This window comes from Papio anubis, chromosome 8 (genome assembly GCF_008728515.1).
Source record: "Papio anubis isolate 15944 chromosome 8, Panubis1.0, whole genome shotgun sequence".
Taxonomy (NCBI): Eukaryota; Metazoa; Chordata; class Mammalia; order Primates; family Cercopithecidae; genus Papio; species Papio anubis.
Genome location: NC_044983.1, coordinates 122,782,783 through 122,807,636, shown reverse-complemented (window position 1 = coordinate 122,807,636; position 24,854 = coordinate 122,782,783). Strand labels below are relative to the sequence as shown.

Sequence of the window (24,854 nt, the reverse complement as noted above, 5' to 3'; positions counted from 1 at the left end):
GTGTGACCCTGGATGAATAAATTAAGCCTCAGTTTTTTCATTTGTCAAATTAAATATCTCCTAGAGCTCTTTTGAAAACATTTAATTAATGCATGAAATGTGTTTAGATGAGTGCCTGGTATGTAAGTAAACACTCAGCCAATGTTAACTATTAGTATTTTGGAGAGTTTTGAAGTCTGTGCTTGACTTGATGTCTATCTTTTCATAGTTAAATAGCTATGGAGATTTCTCTCTTAGTCATTGACATTGACTGTAAGTTTAAAAATCAGTTGATATTAAATGGCAGCAGGTATGCAGATAGTGGTGGTGGGTTTGGGAGTGAATCTTTATTTCTGATATTTCAAGATGGTTCATGAATATCTTGCTTAAATCCTAGCCAGGCAATATAGCAGGGAACTCTGTAGATTTTTTCCTCCATGCTAGATCTTTACTGGAAGAATGCAGAAAATTAAACAAAGAGTGAGCTTTTATACCTTCTAGACCAGGAGACTATGGACATACAATAGAAGAACTCACCCGAGAAAACCGGGATCAAGGGCAAAATGTGTGGTAGAAGCAATGAATGCCAAAGACATGTTCTTATATGTTACCATCTGGACCTCCTAGAAACTGAGCTTATCATCCTAATTCCTGACATTGGCAATCCTTTCTTAAACTCTTCAGTGGTTTCCTCTTTAGACTTATAGGATAGATGCTTATCTCTGAGGAACAGTGTGAAAACCATTTATGATTGGAACTTGCAAACGTCTCTAACTGCATCCCTGTGCTCCCTTCCACCTTCCACTTCCCTGGTGAGAGGCGTGTGGTTTGTCATCATGCTGCTCCAGTTCTCTGTGCTTTTGCTAGTGCTGTTTCCACTGCCTGACTGCTTCTCCCAACCTCTTTGGCTTTTATTCATCTTTCAAGTCTTAGCTAGGTGTCATCTCCTGCAAAAAGCCTTCCTGAGTCCACATTTGGCTTCATCATCCTTTCCTTTATTCCCAGAAAGACTTGTGGGCTTTCCTTCTCAGCACGATCATCTGTTTGTACATCAGGTTTTCTTTGCAGCCTGGGACTCCTTGAGGGTAGGGCAGAAGTACTCATCAAATATCTGTTGACTAGAGGTACTACCAGAGCAGCCCTTTGGAAGTATCCAGCTGAGCCAGTGGTGTGTTTTCCACCACTAGGGCAGAACAGCTCTCCCAGTTGCTTCCATTTCAGCTGTTGCCAGTCCTCTCACTAGTGCCAAGGCTGAAAACCTGGGAGGCATCCTGATTCTTCACTTTCCTTCACAGCCATGCCATAGCCATCAACAGGTCCTGACAACTCCACTTTCAAGTGCATCCTTAATCTGACCACTTTCACCACCTCCGAGTCTAGCCTTGTGGTCCAAGTCATTTCTGATCTCTCAATTTATCTCTCTGCTTCTACTCTTGGCAATTCCCCTCCTCCCCACCACCACACACACACAGAGCCTATTCTGCATGTAGCAAATAGGGTGATCCTTATAACAAAACAAAACAGATGATGGTTCTCTTCTGTTCACCCATCTACCTCCATAGCTTTATGTTACCCTTTGAACACAATTCAAACTCTTGATATCCTGGCCTACAAACTCCACATGCCCATGAAATCCCCTCTGGCCACCTTTTACCTCATGTTCATTTTTGCCATTGCAGCCACACAGACTCATGGTGTTCTCGAATTTCCTGAAACCATCCTGATCTCAAGGCCTTTGCATAGGTTGGAATACTGTTCCTCCACTCTCTACCTGGATCACTCATCAATCAGGGCTCTGAGGCTAAGGGGAACCTTTTCTGACCACTCTCTAAAATAGCACGTGATTTGCTCATCTCAGAGCACTTTCAAAAATAGCACCTGAATTTGATTTCCTTTACCCTGCTTATTGCCAGCAGTAATTACCTTTTTATAAAAAATTTGATGATGTGTGCACTGTCTGTTTACCCCAGGTAAGATCCTTGATGGCAGAAACAGAAGTTTCTTCACTGCTATGGCCACATGGTCTCACACTCAGTGAATGACTAGATCAATGGGGGTAATATCTATGATAGTCTTACAGTGCTTGAAATTCTCTTTCCTTCACATTCTTATATTTGGATATTATAATGATGAGAAAGAGTGCTGTAGAGTCAATCAGCAGGCTGAGAGCTTATGATTTTTTCCTTATTGATGTAGGATTCAAATATATTGTTTTTAAATCTTGAAATAACATTTGTGCAGCCCATTTTTATGTGAGTTCCCCAGGTTACTCAGTTAGGGAAAATTTACCTTCATGGGACTTGTTCTTTCTCCGCATTTCTGGATCATTGGAAATGCTTATGAGGTGGAAAAAAGGCAAAGTCAACGGGTCAATACTTATTGAGTAGTGAATCTGCAGATTTACATAGCAATGTAAAAAGTCCCACTGTGTCTGTGTTCTCGGAGAATATGTACTAACACTATAAAACTCACAGGCAGTAGAGAGAAATCCACAGAGGTGTGAGTGGAAAGAGAGGGAACTACAGTTTGAATCCAGTGGAGATGCAGGTTCTAAATTTAGTGGATAAAGGAAACAGGGCATATGATCAAAATTACCCTTGGAATTTCTAACTGGGACTGTAAATCATCATAGAATGCGTATTTTTGTTCATATAATCCTTTTACAGTGATTTACTATTAAATATATGTGGTTTTTAAAATAAATAACAAGTGATATAAAAATCAATGTCCTTAAATGCTAGACTTGTGTGCAGTTACTTATATATTACTTTATTGGTAATATAAGTAAAGTAAGTGGTTACTGTGATAGGCGGAGGCAGCAGCAGTCCCTGTTTCCCATCTTACACATTTTCAGAATAGATACTCCCTTGGTAGAATCATGGGCTGACACTATCACACTATAAAATTTTCTCTGGTTGAGTCTCTTCCCCTCTGGAACACACATGGATGATTCTTGTTACTTAATGCACACATTAAATAACTGTATACGCCATGAACTGGAGGCCTTGTGTTTTGAGCGAAAAGCTTTGGATTTGAGTTTGTGTTTTCAAACACACTTCTAAGGTAGAAATTGTCAAGAGCTTTCCCAAACTCTCTTTTTAATCCTCCTGAGCTCACCATCTCTGGGACTCTCTTTCAATTGGACAGCCATGCAGTTGAGCTTGGCCAGTGAAACATGAGTGGAGGGTGTGACTCAAAACCTGCCATGTTCAAGCCTACATACTCTTTCCCTCTTCCAGCTTTGTGCTGATGAACATGGCCACCTTGAAAGGTGTATTGAATATGGCACAGCCAGAAAATGCAAGGAGTCTTCTTCTCTGGATCACCACTTGAAAAAGAGCCACTTGCTGCTCACAAACCCTACTTTGGACTGAGGTAAGTAAAAAAAAATTAATGTATCTTTACTTAAAATTACTGAGATATGGGGGTTTATTTGTTATAGAAACAAGCATTGCTTTAACTAATGCACTATTTGTATGACCTTGCACAAGCTACTTAACCTTGCTGTGTCTTAGTCATTGTTCCTCCCACCGTGGGGCCCCTCCCAACATAACCAGCTCATACATTTAAAAGAAGCAATTGAGGAAAGTTCCATGAAGAGACTATATGCAAAGATGTGGGCAGAACTAAGGGAAACTCACAAGGGAGGGTGAAGCATCCCAGGGTTAGTGGCAGCAGAGACCCATTTTCACTCTAAGCCTAGGACTCAGGGCACAGGGAGGAGGCATTTACTGAAGCCTGGGGAGATGCTAGAGCTGCAAGAAAGAGCTTTCTGAAGGGAGCTGCAACTTTCAAAGGAATGTTGCAGTCAATTTAAGCTCTGACAGGAAGGAATTTAAAGTAATAAAAAGTCAGATGCCATTCTTCTACCTTCCAATCTTCCTGCCGATAGATCTCATTGACTAAACCCAACTAGAAGCCAGAAGGCAAGGAGCTCATTTATGTAGTTTATACGAGTCATCTTCCTAGGGTGTGGGCCAGGTACAGAAGGGTAGAGAAATGACAAACAAGGGACAAACAAGGAATTTCAAGCACAGTTTTTTAACCCACAAATTGCAGTTCTTAGCTTCTACTTTATGGAGGCTGCTTGGAGCTATGGGCCTCGATATACAAAACACCTAATAAGGAAACCAGAAGACAATGAGTTCCGAATAAAATACAGCTTTTAATATTCCTCTTGCCATCTGCTATGAAACCACTGTCCATTGATTTTTTTTTTTACTTTTTTCTACTGATTATTTTTTGTGTTTGTGTGTTGGTTTGTTTTAATCTCCCAGCTAACTGTTAATGCCAGGAGTTAAATTCCAGAGTGAATTTAACACTGGTGCTTCCTGGAGACTGGCATCTTTATTTCTCCATGATTTGTGTTTGTCCATAGGTGGGGCTTGAGAAAATATCTAGTTTCAGAGTCTTTGGAGGATTCTTCCTTCTTAGCTTCAGTCACTCATTGTTATTTTCAGGGTCATGTTGCCAGGAACTTCTCCCTGCTGCAGACAAGAGCCATGTCTAAACCTCTCTGCTTCTGCCTGTCTGAATTTCGCTACTTCATATTTTATGCCTGCTTTGGGGTTATAGGATAGCATTACCTTATCATGAATGGGAGGAGTGGGTCTTTCCCAGTAAGTGATGAGAGATTGGCATCCTTGTGAGGCAGGCTTGGTGTAATAAAGAGGATCCAGGGTTCTAATCCCTCCTCTGCCTTTTACTTAGAGTGTGACCTTGAGAAATTCCTTCTCTTTCTTTGAGACTTAGATTTCTCATCTATAACATGGAAGGCTCACTGTGCCTGTCTTCCTGGGTAGATGTAGGGAGACAATAAAATACCTATGTAGAGAAGTCCAGGCATTTCCCTTGACACATGGCAGACATTCAGAAATTCTTATAGAAAAATAAAAAAATTCTAAGGTCCAATGGAGATCCTGACATTTTGATTATACTAGAGCGAAAAATGAAGCTGATAAGGTGCCCCAGGTCCAAAAAAGTTCAGTCCTCCTAGGCAATAAAGTGTCCTTCTTACTCTAATTGATGCCCTTTTCATTTTAAGTGTGACTGAAACATTTTTCTAGGGTAAATTGAGTTCACAGATGTCAAGTCTATTCCCTGTGATTCCTCAGTAGTAAGACGGGAGGAGGAAAAAAAATCACATAGAAACATTTTGCATAGAGCAATGTAAAAAACACACATCCAAAGATGCAAATGCCAAGAACAGAAGAGCCTCAATTTCTGGGAATCCTTTGGCTGGATTCTGTTACTTTTTCTATTTTTCCATGTGCGACATACGGCACCCTCCTTTTTCTGAGTATTTCTGGAATAACTTGTCATTTGGGGAGTCTGGAATCCAGAATTACTTGGGTTAGAGCAGAACAGTCTCGAGTCTAAACTCCAGCCCTCCCTTTGACTTTGGGGAGTTACTTGACAAATCTTTTGCACCTATGAAATAAACATCATAATGTTACTTATCTCAGAGTTTGCTTAAAGATTAGAAAAATAATGTAAAGTCCTTAATAGACGTGCTTAAGAAAGTTCATTAGTGGTATCAATTATTGTTGGAAAGGCACAATTATCACATGATTTTTGATCTAGGAAAAAGTCTAAGGCAATGTAATCCATTGCTTTCACTTCATGTCTAAAGAAACTGAGGCGTAGGAAGGGGAGTTAGGACTAATCAAAGGCCACCCTATTAGTTTGTAGAACCCAGGTTTCTTGATCTCCACTGGGATTTCCTAGCTGTAGAAACACTATTTTATATAAAAGTGTCACCAATGAGCAAATAGCAGAAAGCCAAGTCATGAATAAATTTATGACAGTCTTCTAACTTAGATGCCATCTGCAGAAAACTAGAAATTTGGGCAAGTCTCCTGACTACCACTGGTATGCCTAATCATTAATCCCTGTTGGGTTTCTGAATGCCCTGGAGATTTTGTTGTCATTCGATACATCAATCGGAAAATGAGTCTCAGTTTTTGGCGATGCAGTTTCATAGAAAATTTGGAAAGATGTGATTATTACCCTCTATTTCATGTCCTTCCAAGGAGCTGGCTCAGGGTAAATAGGTGCACATCTTTGAATCAAGAGTCATGGATAGGTGCATTATTACTGAGCGGACTTAAGTTCCTAATGTTCACTATGAATAATGAGTCTAATGTGAAATCTTGATGCATTTAAGGTAGGTATGATGTTCTTTTAAAAATGAATTATCCAGGGCCAGGCGTGGTGATTCATACCTATAATTCCAACACTTTTGGAGGTCAAGGCAGGCAGACCACCTGAGGTCAATGGTTCAAGACCAGCCTGACCAACATGGTGAAACCCCATCTCTACTAAAGATACAAAAATTAGCCAGGTGTGGTGGTAGGCACCTGTAATCCCAGCTACTCAGGAGGCTGAGGCAGGAGAATTACTTGAACCAGGGAGGCAGAGGTTGCAGTGAGTCGAGATCACGCCACTGTACTCCAGCCTGAGCTACAAAGCAAGACACCACCTCAAAAAAAGAAAAAAAAATTATCCAGGCCAGGTGCAGTGGCTCATGTCTGTAATCCCAGTACTTTGGGAGGCCCAGACAGGAGGATCAGTTGAGCTCAGGAGTTTGAGACCAGCCTAGGCAATATGGCAAAACCCCATCTCTACCAAAAATACAAAAATTAGCCAGTCTTATAACCTGGTCTCAAAATAAATAAGTAAATAAATAAAATTTTAAAAAATTAAATTAAACCATGAATTATCTGTATCATGGAGAATGATTAATGCTCACATTTTTGTGGAATATGCAAGGCAATGGTGAGGGACTGCGACTGTGCCTTTAGTGGTCAAAAGAGGTTCTGTACCAGGACAAATAGGATGTCTTGAAGAAAAACTGCAGCTACCATCAAGTAGAACTCTAGGAGAAGGTAAAAAGGAGGAAAAAAACCCAAGTATTTATTGAATACCTACTATGTGCCACACATTTTACCACACTTTAAAAATTATCACTCAATTATGTTACTTTTCATTGAAAGCTCTTTGACTGTATAGCTCTGTGTGTCATATTCTCACTAGTAATGAACACAGTGCCTGAAGCATCATTAAATGTTTGTTGAACAAATGTGTTAGGAACTCTTCAAAAGTAATCTCTCTAACTCATAGTCACCTGTGCATTGGCAATTATTATCTTCACTTTGTAGATAAGAACACCAAGATTTGGAAATGTTGAATAATGTGTCCACTGTGTCAGTGGCCACTCTGAAATTCCAGTGTAGGCACCATGATTCCTGGATGGATATTAATATCTAGGGATATTACATACCATGCTGTTAGACTCTTCATGGGAGTCATCTACTTGTGTTCTGTGCTATGGAATGGTGTGTCCTTCTCTTTGATTCTTAATTCCTGCAGATTGTGGGGAAATGGTTCTACCATTGACAACCAAAGGCAAAAGGGGTGCAACCAAAGAAGCTCCCTGACCTAATTCTTTATAGTTAGTGGCAAGTGTGGTGTGGTGAGGGGAAATTGCACTCTATGAAGATTTAATAGTGCAAATTCCACCCTCCTGACAATCCCTTTCTTCAGCACTGGATGGGTGTATTAGTTGTTTATCATTGTGTAATAGATCACCTCAAAACTTAATAGCTTAAAAACAACACATTAGCTCACAGTTTTGTACAACAGCCATTATGGAGTGGCTTAACTGGGTATTCTGGATAAGGGTATTTCATGAGGTTGTGGTCAAGATGAGAGCAGGGGATGTTGTCATCTGGAAGCCTAACAGGGACTGGATGATCCACTTTCCAAAATGGCTCACTCACCTGGCTGTTGGCAAAGGCCCCAGTTTCTTGTTGGCTGTTGGTAGGAGGCCTCAGTTGCTCACCATGTGGGCCTTTCCATAAAGCTGCTTGAGTGTCCTTACAACATGTCAGCTGGATTCCCCCAGAGAGAATGATCTAAGAAAGAGAGAGCAGGGAAGAAGCCACTGTTCTTTATTACCTAGTCTCTCAAATTGCACACTTCTACTTTTACCATATTTTATTCATTAGAAGTGAGTCACATTCTGTGGGAGGGTAATTAGCCTTCACCGTTTGGCAAGAGGAGTATCAAATAATTGGTGGGCATATTGTAAAGCTATCATAATGGTTCTGGTAGGCCATATTTTTGCCTCTGCCACTCAATATTTGATCTCCATTTCTTACAGGTATTGTGAAAAGAGAAGGGGCTTTAGAATAAGACAGGCAAATGTTAAACATTGAGTAAATTTTTAATGTCCTTACCCCTTGTTTCTCAAGCATAAAATGAGAATGATTATATCAAATCTTCACAGTTTTGCAGGATGGGTTGCAGGTAATAAAGTCCTAGTGCAATGTCTGGCACAAGGTAAGTGGTTAGGCAGTGGGCTCCTTTCTGTTACATAATGTGGCAACCCTCTTCTCCCCCCTCCACCTCTCAAATATGTGTCTGAATCAGAACACCAAAGTCACAGACACACAGGTAGAAAACAATTCCTGATTCTATTCTGTTTCCATCATGCCATGCTGCCAGCTTCTGCATGGGGCCATCTTTACTTCTGTGGCAAGGAATATAGTTACTTGTTACAGAAATTAGATTCCAGAATTGGGATATGAGTTGGAAAGGGAACTTAAATGTTCTCCTTCAGTCTTGCTTAAATTCTCATGCTCATTTGCATATGAGATATGAGTTTACATCTAGATTCTCCCACTTGTTATTCTGCCAACCTTGAGTCGCCTTTCTCAGGGTAATAACTTGCCACTCAATTCTGTTGTGAGGTTTAAGTCAAGTAAGATGTGTGTAATTTTCTCCCTAAAGAGTAGCTATTATTTATTGTTTATCATATTTATCATTAACTTCTGTTCCTTAGACCTGACTAAAATATTTCTAATGTCATCTGAAAAGATTGCATTATATTGGGTGGTGTGTGTGTGTGTATACATATGTGTGTGTATATATATACATATGGCACCTTTTTTTTAAGAAGCACAAAATATGGTTTGGCCAGTTACTTAGATTATTTATTTCTCACAAAATGAAGTAAAGTCCATATTTTCTCATTTAGCAGAAAAGTGAAATAGAAGGTTAATAGGTTGGCCTAAGCGTCACAGCTGGTAAGTATAGCCACCTAGATTTGAACCATGGAAATCGTTTGAGATGATGCTCTGCTTTATTTAATCTGTTCAGACAATGGCATTGTGGTCTCATGGGGAGACAGGGTAGATTTTGTGACCTGAATGTCTACTTGTTTGACTATGTGGTACAACTAAAAATTGTGAATCCACTAAATAAGCCTTTGTGTTTAATTTAGTTTAGTGCAATAATAATTTCTAGGGATATTACAAGCCAGGGACTGGAATAGATAATGAGGTACAGCTAGGTGAAGGGGGCAGGATGGAAATGCTGAGGTACAAAAGGGTCATAAAGCCCATTGTAATGTTCCATTTTTGTCTCTAGATAATGACAAGCAGACAGTAACACACTGGTAGCAAACATTGAAGACTGGTGGCCCAGGGGCTCTGATGTTGATGAAATTCCTGATGAAATTGAGTTTTGTAATTATACAGTTGACCTGCTTGAAAGAAAGATATCACAGTAGAACAATTTCCTTGGTTCTGCCATTTCATTTATCACCATTGTTTGTCTTTGTTGTCAGTATTAACATCAATTATTAATCTTAATGCTCATTTTCCTTCCTAGGCTTCTTTCCTGTGTGACATGTGGAATCTCTTGCTATTAAACTGAGAGGCAGGTGGCAACATTAGTCCTTCTTACGTCATTGGTCATTGTTTCTTCTGAACCAAGAGTTTTTTTCAGTGGGGGCAGAACAATTGGAAAAATCTATTCCAAGTGGCATAAAGACTGGTTTCTTTGCTCTGTACAAAGCATCCCAGTATCACTTAAGTAGCTATTTCTCTGAGGTTGGACTTCAACTAGAACCATGACGGTGGGATGCAGAGAAACTGGCAAATAGGTTAAATCGAAAGCAGGTAGAAATCACAACACTTGGGATGGCAGAAACAGCTAGGTGCCTCCCAAGATCTGCTCTCCCTTTCTGTCTCAGTAACCTAAACTCATTTTATATAGGATAGCAGGCCAGCCAGCTAAAAGACTGTATTTACTAGTCTTCTATGGCACTAAGTTGTGACCAATGAGAATTAGCAAAAATACAATGTGAAACTTTTGGGAAGGCTGCTTAAAGGAAGCTGAGTTAACAGGAACTCTCCCTTCCTCAGGCCATTGCCTTTTTCCTTCTAGCCTGCAACACGGATGTGATGGTAGCACTCCAGAAGCCATCTTGAACTGTAAGTCAACATTAGGCAGAAGCTGCAAGTGAGATGGTGAGGCAGAATGAAGAAGCTTGGACCCCTGATGACCATTATATCATGCTCAGACTTCCCACCTCTGACCTTCTATTATGAGAGAGATATTTATATACCCAAGTTATTTAGATCATTGACATTTTTAGAGCTTCTGTTACATGAAGCTGGTTCTCACCATAAAAAAGCTGGAAGTGACTAGGTGGGGTAGAAAGGGGTTGGGAATGTTGAGAAAGAGAAAAAAAATCAAAGAAGACTGTCGGGTTATTTGGGTGGTGGTCCGATTCACTGAGAATAATACACAAAAGGAAAAAACAAGGTTAGAAGAGAATTAACATAGTTTTGGAAATTTTAAGGTAGAAGGAGCTGCAGGACATTTAGGAGTGGGAGTCTTACAGGCAGCTGGTTATATGTGTTAGGTGCTATGATTAAATATTAAGGAAAGAGATAGAGGTTTGGCCATAACGATCATGTGTGTGATATGTAAAGCTATTGTAGTGGATTAGATTACCCAAGAAGACTTAGATGGTGTTGAAAATTAACATAGAGAAGCTGGGTGAGCTTACTGTGGGACAACTGAGGGTGGTATACATCTCGGTAAGCATATAATTATGATTCCAGTCAGGATGTGGTAAATACACCATTAATGATCCACTTAATTATTCGTCCCCTAGGTAGTCCTATTTTGTTAGGATGGCAAATAAGCAAAATTTTAAGTAATTAGTTTCTCTCTTTCCAAGGGATCTAAGGCAGAGACTACTGCCAAACAGAGGCACAAATCACCAAGAGATAACTAGCATTGCCCCAGTAAATTGATAGAACTTCAGCCACATCAAAGCTTTGTGATGTCTGAACCTATGTGTTCTAATCATAGGCATGTAAGTTATTTCCAGAGGAGTTGTGTGTTATTGAAATGGACTAATGAATTTCCCCTAACATCTTCAAGGAATAATAAAGTAGCGGACGAAGCACGGATCTAGAAATTAGTTAAGACTGAGTATGTTTGTTGTAACGGTCTCTATCTATGCTATCCCACCTTAACCATCTCAGTCCCATTTTCTCATGGGAAAATGAAGTAATGTCTCCACTTCATGGTTCTACTGTGAGAAATGTGGGATGATATATTTTAAGTATTGGAATAGTACCTGGCACATCAGACACCCATAATTCCTCATCTCATTTGGTTAACAAAAGGCTAAAGCCCCAGGAATCTGGGGTTCATTTTATAGATGCTTTCAGTTTGAAGATTCTATTATCATAGGGTTTTCTTGACCAGAAGAGAAAGAACTTTAATGAAAAAATTTAAGAAGGAATGAAACGGAGGTAGGGCTGGCATACTGCACAGCTCCATGGGATGCCATTTCCATTGTATTGATGCAAACAGCTGCCTTGGAATTGGGCAGTGTGCACTCTGTATAACTGTATGCAGTGACCCTGTTTGGAAGCTACCTCTTAAAATGTTCTTAATAATAATGTTTGTTATCTATTAAAATAAGAAAAGGTATGCCACCATGGGTTTTGTCTTTTGTTGTCTTTAGTTGAGGTGGGACTTCTCAAGGCCTCTTAAGACCCTCACTTTCCCTACTCTCTGACGCACACTTAGTACTTTCCCTTTGCTAATTTTTGCTTTCTCTCTCTCTCTCTCTTTTTTTTTTTTTTTTGCACATGCTACTCCCTTCTTCTGGCATTCTCTCCTAATTTGGCTTTCTTGTGTTTTTTTTTTTTTTTTTTTTTTTTTTTTTTAAGAATCAGCTCAAATGTTGTTCTTCTGGTTGTCTTCCCTGCCAGCTCTGGGTAATATTAAGTGTTCCCTCTCTGTAGTGTCATGATGTCATGGCTCTATCTTTGCCATTGCCCTTGTCTTAAAACTCATGCTCCTCAGCCTGTTCTAGGAGGCTCAATACAGTGATTATTTCTTCAGTTGTGACTCTAGTCACTTTCCTCCCATGGTCCACCCAGAGTCAACACACTCTGTTCATACTGACTTTGGGCTTAATTTGAGCTAGGAAGAGACCTTCTTGCCATGGACTGGGGCCTATTTCTGGAGAAGAGCATGTGTAATCCTGCTCGTGGGTATATAGTATGAACACCCCTTCTTAGCCATGTTATATGCTTCATGTTTTAAAACCTCTGGACTTGTGATATCAAGTTGCCACATGTGGCTATTTAAATTTAAGTTAATTAAAATTAAATAAAAATTTAAAATTCAGTTCCTCAGTTGCACGAGCACCACATTTCAATTGCTCAGTAGTCACATGTTGCTGCTGGTTACCATATTGGAAAACACAGATATAGTAAATGTCCATCAGTGCAGAAAGTCCTTCTTTTTTTGAAACAGGGTCTTGCTCTGTCACGGAGGCTGTAGTGCAGTGGTACGATCCCTTTTCACTACAACCTCTGCCTCACCGGCTCAAGCAATTCTCATCCCTCAGCTTCCTGAGTAGATAAGACTACAGGTGTGTGCCGCCATGCCCAGCTAATTTTTGTATTTTTAGTAGAGACAAGATTTCGTCATGTTGGCCAGGCTGGGCTCAAACTCCTGGCCTCAAGTGATCTGTCCTCCTCAGCCTCTCAGAGTTCTGGGATTACAGGTATGAACTACTGTACTCAGTCAGCGTGGAAAGTTCTATTAGACAGTGCTGCACTGGACTTTTCAAATTTTTGAGAGAAAAGGTACCTTTTTTCTCTTGTTACTCAAAATGTTGTCCCAGGACCAGCAGCAGCTCTATCCACTGGTTGCTTTTACAAAACTGCAGAATCTTACACCTACCAAGTCAGAACTACTGAGTCAGAACCTGCACTGTAACAAGATCCTCAGATGATTTGCACCTGAAGGATTCATGTTCTTGAAAGTCATGCATTATTGCCTTAAGGATCACTAATTTCAGCTACCTCTCTCCAGATAGTTTCAAGGTTTTCAACTACGCCTGCAAATTGAAAGCTCCTGAAGGGCCTTAAAAAGTGTGGATATTTGGTTTTGCCCTCAGAGTTTGTGATATAATTGGCTTGAAGCATAGTTTTAGGACTGGGAACTTGAAAATCTTCCCAGGTGATTCTAATGTGCAGCCAGGCTTGCGAACCACTGCTTTAGAAACAGGACAGAAAGGTTCAGAGAAGGAAAGTGATGGATATAGATCACTAGTAATAGCCTCCCTTATTTCCTAACTCAGAGTCTAGTGCTCATTCTGCCACACCATACAGTCTAACCCTCGGTGGCCTGAATTCTAGAGAAGCACTCTGGACTGATCAAAAATTTTCCCCTATCTTTCTTCACTTGAAGCAATCACTCTGATATCCCCTAGTGGAGCTAACTCAGGGACTGCATTGTAATTGCTTGTTAATGTCAAACTGGTAGCTGATGGATTTGCCATCTGCACAAGCCTGCCTCTAATGGCCAATGCTGGGTGTGCAGGGCTTGCAACTCTTCTGGTGGAGATCAATACTCTATTATGGAAGCAACCGGCTGGCAGACACCATGGGGGCCTCACCTTTTGCCTTTAGGTGCACTGGCTCTGCGAAGAATTCCAGTCAGAGTTGTGAAGTTTGTGGGTGAGGGAGCCACTAATGAGCCCAGCAGAGCCCCACAGTGCCACTGCGGCAAGTCTGCATGCAGGGGGACAGCAGCGCTGGCCATTGCCCTGCACATTAAGAAGGCCCGCAGGCCAGGCATGGTGTATCATAGGGACAGGATGCACCTTGTCCCTGTGATGTCCAGTCAGTTGCATCTTCCACTGCAGTCAGCCTCAAACGTGCCCTATAAGAAACTGCTGAAAAGCAAAAGAAAAGAGAATTCACAGACACTATCCATTCCCTCTGCCCACCCTCCTTTTCTCTCTCTGAATTGTCTTCACTGCAGGTAAAGTGGAGCAGAGGGCAGAAAAGCAGCATTTATAACAATGATAATAACCAGTAGCCTGTATTTATTGAGAGCATAGAATGTTCCCGGAAGTTGGCTAAGTTCTTTCATTCATTTTATTACTTAATTCTCATAACAACACTATGTTGGAGGTAGATTTTACCAAGGAGGAAACTCAGCTCAGAGAAGTTATATGACTTGTTCAAGGTCATATATCTAAGAAGTGATAGAACTAGAATTTGAGCTACATCTGTCACTCAGCAAAGCCCATGCTCTTTACAACCATGTAGTTCAGTTTCCCAAAACACATGCATAAGGCTCTCAGGGCATTACTCATGTGGAGAAGAAAACTGCCAGAAGGACAGCATTTTAATCACTATGCATGTTTCACTGTAGCATTTCCTGTTCTATTTTTAAATGTTAGAATATAATTTATAAACATACATTGCACCAATTTTATAGATGCCACTTGATGATTTTTCTCTTGCAGGTATATATATATATATATATATATATCTGTCTCCATGCAACCACAACTGAGTCAAAAATATAAAGCATTTCCACCATCCCGGAAGTGTCCTCAATGGTGCTTCCAACTCGGTCTCCACATCGAGAGATAACTAATATAATTTCTATCAACAGAGATTAGTTTGCTTGGTCTTGAATTTCATGTAAATTGAATTATGCAGTATATATCTGTGTCTGGTTTCATTGGCTTAATTTATTTTTAAGATTCACCCATGTTGCAGCATGCCTGAGTAATTTATTCCCTTTTATTGTTGTATACTACTCATTATATGGATACATCACCATTTATTTTCCATCGTCCTGTTGATGAGCCTGTGGGTTGGTTCTCCATTAGAATCAACTGCTCCCTCCCTTCAGGGTAACCTTGGCCAAAGCTCTCAGTTCCTTTCTCTACCTGGCCCTCTGATTCCATGTTCAAGTGAATATTCTTTCCATTTGTCCCTTCTAGCCTTGAGGTATAAATCTATAATGAACCCTAGGGTACTGCAGTATTCTTAAGGTTTCCCAAGGTCCTGCTCACTTGGTAAACAGTGTCTTTTCTTTCCTTTTTTCTTTCTTTTTCCTCTTTTTATTTCTTTTTTATGTAAATTCCCATTGGGCAGGACAAGATTTTTATCTAATATGGTGTTACCACGTCCCCAAATCCTAACACTCCTCGCCTCTTCTTTCCACTCAGTTGCCAGCAAAGTATCTTGCAGAAGGGAGGGTTACAAAAATGTTGGCTGATAGATGGACTTGCTGAATGAGACATTAGCGTTTTATTAAAGTGTCTGAAACTAAAGCTGATGAGTTTCCTACAAGTAGCTCCTCAGAGAAATCATTGTTTTTAATTTGTTTCTCCCAAGGCAAGCTAAGAAGTAGACCTAGGCCATTGGCATTCATGGCATGGAATCCAAGGACAAGTTTTCACTGAGCTTTGTGAACTAAGATGAGCAAAGAGATTGCTATGTTTCCTCATCTGGAAAATAAGTATAATACAACTTGGCCAACCCCAATCCACAGATGTGTTGTAGAGTAGTGGATGTTAAAGCAAAATTCCCCTTAAATCATAGAGGATCTTGCCATTTATTAGGACTATAAACAAAATTCTGAAATCTGCTATTACAGTTTAATTACCCCAAACACATTCTTTGAGATTCTCAGTGCATGTGTCTACCATCACATCAGCCTGAGAACTGCTGCTGAATAGGTGCAGCTCTTACACAACCCAATGCACATTAACTAGGATGTTATAGAATGTAGGGGCTCTCAGGAAAGTGTTTGAGCTGTGTATCTTCCATTCAGTTCTCTGATGCCATTTCTACTCTCCTCTACCTTGCTCTATTCCCCAGGAGACTGACCTGTATGGACTAAATCAACAGGTTCCCATGTCTCTGATGTCTGCTTGGGTTCAGACAAGGGTGAGCACTAACAGAAGACTGAAGGGAGTGGGCAAGTGGAGTTGGGAAGATGAGTCACATGCTCCCTCCCTGAAGGGTAAACTTGACCAAAGCTCTCGGCCTCTTTCTCCACCGGGCCCTCTTTGACTCCAGGTTTGAGTAAATATTCTATCCACTTTCCCCTTCTAGCCTTGAGGTATAAATCTATAGTGAACATTGGGGTACTGCAATATTCTTAAGGTTTCCTGGGGTCCTGTCCACACTTGGTAAGTAGTGCCTTTTCTTTTCCTTTCTCTTCCCCTTCCCCTTCCCTCCCCTCCCTTTCCCCCTTTCCTCCCTCCTTCCCTCCCTTTCTTTCTTCTTTCCTTCCTCCCTCCCTCCCTTCCTCCCTCCCTCCCTCCTTCCTCCTTCCTTCCTCCCTCCCTCCTCCTCTCCCCTCCCCTCCCCTCCCTCCCCTTCCCTTCCTTTCCTTTCACTCTGTTGCCCAGGCTAGAGTGCAGTGGTTCCCTTCAAAGTGCCCTAATTTGGGTGTGCTCCTATTGCCTGCTAAGAGCCTGACTGACACATCAATCTGCCCAGCTTTCCAAAGCCCTGTATCCAAACATATCCAATGATAATCTCCCTCTCCTTCATTTTTCTTTCTTATTACCTAGGAGAATCCTATGCAATTTATGAGGAATCCTGAGGTTTATGCTTTATTTTTTTTTTCTATACACCAACTCCAACACTTTTGAACCCAGTTTTTTTCTTCTTTTTTCTAGAATGCTTGAATGCTACACACATAAGACAACTGTTTCTATTTTACTAAAATGCAAAATAAAAGCTGACCATGGAACTGTCCCAAGCTTCTGTTTGGAGATGGCCCACCTAGGTCAGGGATGGAGTCTCTATAAAGTACTCATCCTGGGTGAGCTGGAATTTAAAATCTTGGCCTCAGGATTGTGACCTTGGTGCTCCAGGATTAGATTAGGCTTTTCTGAGTGGAATGCTACCATTTCAACCATTCTAAGGAGTCAGCGTTCTTATGTGATTAACTGCAGAAATGACTTTCAAGAGCTGGTGTGATCAGTCCAACCCTCTTGTTTAATGACCAAATCACTTTTACTATTTAATTCTGTTCTTCTGGGGTGATTTAAATGATAAAATATCTTAAGAAGGAAGGAAATCTTATTGAACAAATATTTTGACAAAACACTTGTCACAAATAGGTGAGTTTATCCTGGCTTCTTAGGGAAAGGAGGCTTGGAACATATTTAATTGTGTTAAGATAGGCTATTTTGCTTCTTTTCCCTTTCTACTCTATTCCCAATTGTAAATTTGGTCCCCAAACCATGCAACTTTTACATTCAAAGTGTACATATTTCACTCCTTTTTGTTGCTAGTGGCCTAGGTCAGGATCCTATCATCTCTCATTCTGATCTATAGAAAAACTTTTTAATTAATCTCTCAGCAACCACTGTCTCCCTCCTCTAATTCATCCTCCAGAATGTCACCAAGTATTCTTCTAAACCATAGAAACACTTATCACATACCTTTTCAGAAATGATCATTCTAGAGTTTATAATAAATCCCTATATTCCTCAAGGCCCCTGTCCCTGGAATGCTGCTGTCCTAGAAGGAATCTCAGCATTTTTCAGTCATCGAATAGAGGGTGCATCTTTATCCCACAACATCTTATTTTAGGACAGAGGACAGTATCACCAGCATGATGGGGTAAGAAACAGTGACATGATGCAATGGTCCTATTCATGGGGTTGCACAGGAGGAAATGGTGCCTAATGGTACTCATGAAATGTTCTCAGAGTTATTTTGCAATTAGGGTAGATGTCGCTCAAGGCTGGATCTGCACAGGGGAAACCTGATCCAAATAAATATTTGATGGGGTGAGGATATTGCCACATAATATCCCTATTTTATGGAAAATATTATCCTGCATTTCATTGATGAGGAAACTGATGTAAAGAGAGGGTAAATACTTCATGGTTTTGTGGTCACCCAACCTCTAGTGATCTCAAATGAACTTAGATTTTCACAGGATGGACACAAAGGGGTGAGAGGCAGAGAAGTGTTCTTTGGTTCCATTCCCTGCTTCCCTTAGATCTGCTGCTTGATTTCCATTCCATCTGGCTAGTGCCTATTTTCATGTCAGTTTTATAATGTGTGGATTCTTGGCCCAGCTTAAGAACTGTTGAGCTGTATGCATGCTGGGCTGGCAGATCCAAGAGAGAGGAACTCTACTCAGATATTTACCCTCCAACTTTGTGCACAGACACAGATGCTTATGGAATGTGGATGGGAAATTCCTGATGGAGACATCCGTGCTGGTTTAAGCCATCTAATTAGAACCAACATTTAAAGCCACCTGAAGTTCAAAAAGTTCAGACAAAGCTGGTTTAAAGAAATCAGAGATAACATACTTTTTTTCCTAGGCAAAGAAAGGGAAACATTTTCTGTATAACTTCCTGCTCTTATATGGCTTTTTCATTCACCGTATATTGAATGCCTAATGAATGTCTAGCTGAGTTCTGGGGCACAGAGATAAAAATGTCTGTTTTCATGTCACTGAGGAACCTACTAGCAGTCTAGTGAAAAGGACCCAAATGATTGCAATACAGTGTGATTAGCACTATAATTGGTGGGCATACAGGATTTGCTGGAGAACAGAGGAAGCAGGAAGGAGGGGAAGTAGAGTAGCAATTCTGGAGTGGTACTAAGTAGCAATGCTGTGCTGTTGTTATACATGTTCTTGTTTAATCTTCCATCACTGCTGGAGGGACAGTATAATTTTCCCTTGATTCTCAGACAAGTAAAGCAACCTTCCCAGGGTCCCAAACCTAGGATTAAGGGCTTTTACAAAAGTTGCATCTGCAGGGTTCTAAGGCAGTGGTTCTTTTTACCTGGGCTTGCTGGAGGGGCTGCGATCATGCTCTTCACATGTAGGCTGTGTGCTGAAGGGAGACTTGGAATGTACCAGCCTGAGAGGAGTGAAGGACATTCTAGGCAGCACGAGTCTAAGCCTTGAGAAATCAAAGAGTCCAGGGATCATGGGATCATGTAAAAATGACCAGCCCTTCTTTATGTCTAAAGAGAGGGTCAGAAAGAAGGGGTGATAGAGGGAACTAGCAATGCAGGTGGTGTCAGCTTTTTATATGCCATAATGTCGTTTTTGTGCTAGAAAACAGGCTATCAATTTGGAATTTTCATTTGTTTGCTTTGTGTTAGCAATTTACTTTCTGGACTTTCCTCCTAACATTTAACAAACTGAAGTATATAATGAATGCCCACAGGCCAATGGGAGCAAGAGAGGCCATACAAGAGGAGAAAGCACCCCAGATTTGGATTCATAGACTAGCCTTGTTTCTTTGATCCACCATTTAAACCTACATAAACTTTAGGCTGTTATTTGACTCCTTTGAGGTTTACTGTCCTCACTTGTGAAGTGGTGGCAATTTTTTAGTCCTACTAATCAAGCCTGGGTATCAAACACCATCATAGATACGGGCTCCTCATGCAAACTGTAATGTATTGGGCAAACACTAGTTTCTCAGCTTTGGGCATAATGGTAGCATATAGAATCAAAGGAGAACTCTTCTTCTTGATTGGATTTCCACCAGGAAAAGAATAAAAATTGCTGTTGTATCTCATCCTTTTTGTTTTTTCTGCAACTGCTTTGCCAAAGTTTTTCTTCTGTTCCCAGTTGTAAATGGCCTTGTGCATCCTTTGAAAGAAGACCAGGCCAGGGAAGACAAACTGGTTCTGATGTGGAAGAATCACTTGAAATGGAGAGACAGATATGAACTTGTATGTGCCTCTCTTGTCCTGTGAAGAAGGTATGAGTATCCTTGGTTCACAGATAAGGAAACTGAGACTCAGCAATGAAGTCATGTGTCTGAGATCACATGGTGAGCAAGTCCTAGAGCCTGAGGCGAGCCTAGGTCTGGCAGGTTCCAATGCCTGTGTTCTTTCCACTCCTTTCTGTTGCCTGCAGCAAAAAAGCTCCTTTGAGCAAATCGATAGGGCTGTCAGCTAAGTTCAAGCCAGGGTTGAGGCGGAAGTTGACACAGGGCTCTGAATGTTCTAGCTAAGACTTTGTGGAGGCTTTTACCAGCCAATCTTCAGAAGAAAACCCCCACCCAGAACCAGATGAGATCAACCTGGGCTGTAATGAACTAACAACTTCCAGAGTGAGAATGCCTCTCGTTGGCTCCAGTAGACAGCAGGAAAACAAGTCAGAAATGAGGAACCAGAAAGCCACTGAGAGAAGATTTTGCTACTTGGACCGTTTCCTGGAATATTGCTGTCAAATAAGGAAAAGCCTGATAACGTTTTCAGGTGCGTGGGTATACAGTTTTAAAGGAAGTCTTATTAAAGAACATCAGATTCAAGACTTATACAAGAAATGCCTTCAGTTTGGCGAGACATACTTGCAGCCGGGGGGTTCTTTCACTGTTGGAGGTGTCTGCAGGTAGCGCACCTGTCCAGTGGGAATGCTCTGTCAAGATGCAGTAGTGTCATCTGGGCTGATCTTGCCCACGGCTCTCTTCCCAGAGTAGAACTGGGGGAAGCTGAACACCTGCAGGATATCTTGGGAATGACATTCAAAAAGCTACAGCTGTCCTGGCTGAGCCAGGAGCCTGGCAAGCACTTGGAGCACACATTATTTATGTCAGCAATCTCTGTCAGCGCCACATCTGGGGATAAAGGATCAAACCCCAACAAATTTAATTAAGGCTCATCACGTAGATGAAATTGAGATGCTAGACTAGGCAATTTGTAATGGTTAGAAAATGCCCTTCTAAGCTTCATCTAATGCATTGGCTTCTTGGCATCTCCCAGAGAAAGCTCTCACCAGATACACCCCAGAGAGATGACACCTTTTAGAAGTTCAGGGACTACATAAAGGTTGGTGATGGATGTTTTCCTCAGGGGCGATTATGGCTCTCTAGTCTAATAGCTCTCCTATTCATACCATATTAAGGGCTTAATATGAACTGAAATGGTGCTGCTGGTAGCTTTAAAAGCTGACGTAAACTTAAGGGCTCTTTAGAAAACATAATATCCATGGGAAAATAGATGGCATAAAACCATAAACAAAACACAGCTCACCAATGCATTGATATAGGCCAAACTGGTATTACAGCCTGCTGGGAAAGTGGGCTCATTCCTTGTACATTTGTACATTTTGGGGGTAGGTCAGGAATCAGGAGACACAGAATGCCTTCTTGTTGGGACTTGCTGGTAGAACTTACGTAGGGCATGCCAAACCCTTCCCTTATTAACTATTTGACTCTTCCTACAGGCCCAAACATATTACCTGGGCAGTTGAGAAACGAGAACAGTTGTGGGACAAAGAACACATTGTTAAATTGCAGAGTTGCACAGTTATTGCCTGGAGCGCCAGGTTAAAGGAAACTGAACTGTGGGGTTGGCTGGCTCTGTCTGTATACACAGCCCAGTCTAAGGCCCCAATCCTGAGAAACTTGCTGGGTTCCTGCCCTTTGATTCAGAGAAAGCAGCTTTCCAGCTGGGGCCGACTCCCTCCCCCACATAAAATAAAATAAAGTCAATAGCACATAAAAATTCTTTGTACTTTTCTCAGTGCCTTTCATCTGCTGAGCTCAAAGGACGATGAGGGTATTAACTCTGGCTACACCTCTTAGTGGTAGGAGGAGAGTTTATTCGTCCCTCTGTTTTATGGATGGGGAGCTGAGATAGGGAGAGGTTAAGCAATTTCACCAGGGTCACGCAATTGGTCAGAGGTGGAGCTGGAAGGGAAATCATGTTTTCTAATTCCCAGTCTAGTGCCCCCTGCAGGCTATATGGAGCGATGCAGCTTCTAAAAAATGCTGGAGGGCTGTGGAAGTGGAATCATGCAATAAGAGCAGGAAAAGAAGCTTGTAATCATTTGGACGACGCCTTCATTTCCCAGATGCGGAGAATGAGGCTGGGAAAGTTGATGGTGATTTTTCCAAATTCAAATAGGTAGTTAATTACAGAGTAGAGTCTAGAATTTTGTCTCTTGACTTCTAGTCCAAGGTGGTTTCCTCTTAGCTCTTGGGGAGTCTCTGTTGATATCTCACTCTTGGTGTCTATACCAGTTTTGTAAACTTTAGCATACCTAGCAATTTAATTGGTGTTCAAGAAATGTCTGATGATCATTTGATAGTCTCATACTAGCTTTCTTCTTCTCTGAATTTGTATTCATTTTTCAGCAATCAGGTCAAGACCCAGAACATCCAGGAAAGTCCACCTGATCACCTCGGAATTGCTAGAACCTCTATTATTTGAATCCCACATTTGGCTCTGGAATTAGGGATTATTTCTTACTGTAAGTCTTCTCTGTTCCTCCTCTTTACTATTCAACCTGGCAGGCTACGTTTCTATAACCCTTTGTACCTAACTGTTCCAGCATAAGAAACATTTGGCTATAATATTTGATGTACTTTTATCTCCTCTCCACAAGACCCTTTATACAAATTGAATCATATAACGTTAAAACACTGCTGAGTTGCAAATTTAAACACTTTTTTTTAACAAATGAAGGAAAAGAGGGGTGAAGTAATTTTTCCAGGGTTTCATTTCTAGTGAATCACATAGGAGGCAAGCCTTTTAAAATGAAATTTTGTGCTATCTCTTTTGAGGGCATCAAGCATTTTTCACAGCTCTCTCTTCTTCACAGGAACTAGAATGATGGTAATCACTTATGACGTTGTGGTTGGTTTGAAGGGAAGTGGCTCAAAACCCATCCTCTGCCACTATTAGCGATGAACCATAATTTTTGTTGTATCTGCCTTCTACGTCCACACATGTGGGTGAATGTGTGTGTTCCACACCTCCACAAATCCTTTCATCTAGTCAAATATATCTTTACATTTCTGCTTTTATTGCAAACTATGTATAAAGTACATAAGACAGTGATTATACTTTGGAAGACTTTTCCAACAGCCCCTTTCCCCATGAGATTCTAACATGCCCTCCAAATTCTTTTCTAGTTGAGGATCACTGGGAAGAGTTGTATTACTTCAAGTAACCCTAACTGATATAACAAATAAATTCCACATACATAAAGGCTCACACTTATCAGAAATTTCTTTCTTGCTCAATTTAACAGTTCTGAAGATGGCTGAACATGTTGTTGGGTGATTCTGCTCCATGTGCTCATTGAGGGACCTAGGGCGACAGAACTAAGTCATCCTTAACATCTGCTTCTAAGATTGCTATGCTGATTTTAATCTCAGCTAGCCAAAAGGGCAAAGGGGCTTGAAGAAGCACATGTTGGGAGATTCCAGGGCCAGACCTGGAAGTCCCGTGTCTCAAAAGTCACACCACTATATTTTAACTCTAAGGAGATTGGGAAATATAATTCAGGTATGTACCCAGGAAGAGAAGAATAAATTTGTTCAGAGCTCAGATCGCTGATATCATCTCATTATAATGCCTATGTTGGTAGCAACTTTTTCATTCATTCACTTTTTCATTCATTTTTTTTACTAATAAACTTGGCTATTAATTGAGAGGTTATTGTGTGTTAGGCATGATAGTTATGAAACAGGCAAAAGCGGGCAAAGTACTTGCCTTCAGGGAGCTCATGAACAAATACAGAAACAGTCATAATTCAAATACTTACATAAATCAATGTACACTTACATTTCTGCAGGTGCTGGTTTTGAAAGAGAGGCATATGGTATGATGAGAGCTTATAACAAAAGCTTGTGACTTAGCCTGGGTGAGTCAGGGGTGATTTTCCTGAAGATGTGTTTTCTGAACAGAAATCTGAAGAAGAAATAGGAGTTAACCAATTGGTTGAAGGGTGACAGCCAGGAAAAAAAATTTCATTGCCAGTTCCAGATAAAATTGTGTCTAACACGCAAGACAATTTCTGTACTGAGAAGGGGGATTAGGGATGCTACAAACCCATAATTTAATTTGGTCTGGTGATCATGTAGTCTTGAATGACACCAACTGCCTGTCTTCACTCAACTAGTGGCTTTCGCAGTGACCAGGGTGAGGTCGTCCAGGTGTGGACAGTCCACCTGAGTTAGGAGCGGATGAGCAATCTACCTGACCAACTACCTGAGCATGATATCAGTGGACCTTCTTCGGTTCAGAGGTGTTCCTGCTTTGGCTACAGCAATAATGCTCAGCTGAGGATAGTTAGGAATCTCTGGTGTACTGAAGGTTAATCAAATATGTTACTGCCTGACCTCAGGCTGTTCTGCTACCTGAATCAATAGAGAAAGTCTTCAGTTTGCTCTTCTTGTGTGTGTGTTTTTGCCATGGTGCTCTGGTTGTGTCAATATTCACTATACTGCCTTGTGTTGTAGCATGTCAGGACAATATCCTACAATAACAGGGTACAGGAAGTCTGGCACAATACAAGGGAAAAGTAAGCATGAGAAAAAGAGGAAGATGCACAAAGTCATTTATTTGCAAGATAATGAGCAGGTTAGACATTTTTATTTTTGGAAGCAGCTTGTTTCCCAGGGCTAACACCCTGCAGGTAGCAGAGCCCCATGTACTGTTTAAAATGAGGTGTGATCCTATCAAGACTATAACTTGATATATATGTTTTAACAGCATATCCTGCCAAGAAAGATATTAATGAGCTATTGCACCATTTGTTCTGCTGTTGCTTATACACAAATGCTGAGTCCAAATGAGATTCCTTGGGGGTTTGCGATTAAGGCTGGAAAAGAATTACCCACATAAGCTGATTTTGTGGAACATGTTCTGTGGTGGGAGTAACAAAGTTTATTTAAAAAGTGCAGTTGGTCAGGCTACCTTTTCTACAGATAGATTTAGTCTCAACTAGTGAAA

The 24,854-nt window shown here is 40.9% G+C and overlaps 1 long non-coding RNA gene across 3 annotated transcripts in view; it reads right to left on the bottom strand.

Annotated features, from left to right (window-relative positions):
* Positions 1–6,642: 6,642 nt before the first annotated feature.
* The window catches only part of LOC108587366, a 112,352-nt gene continuing 94,140 nt past the window's right edge, over positions 6,643–24,854 (bottom strand). For 2 of the 3 annotated variants that reach the window (XR_002523990.2, XR_002523989.2), the window contains 3 exons: positions 23,685–23,810; positions 13,763–14,041; positions 6,643–7,895 (listed from right to left, as the gene is read on the bottom strand). This is a non-coding gene — a long non-coding RNA (uncharacterized LOC108587366). The remainder of the gene's footprint in view (positions 7,896–13,762; positions 14,042–23,684; positions 23,811–24,854) is intronic. The other variant, XR_002523991.2, reaches the window with a different exon arrangement.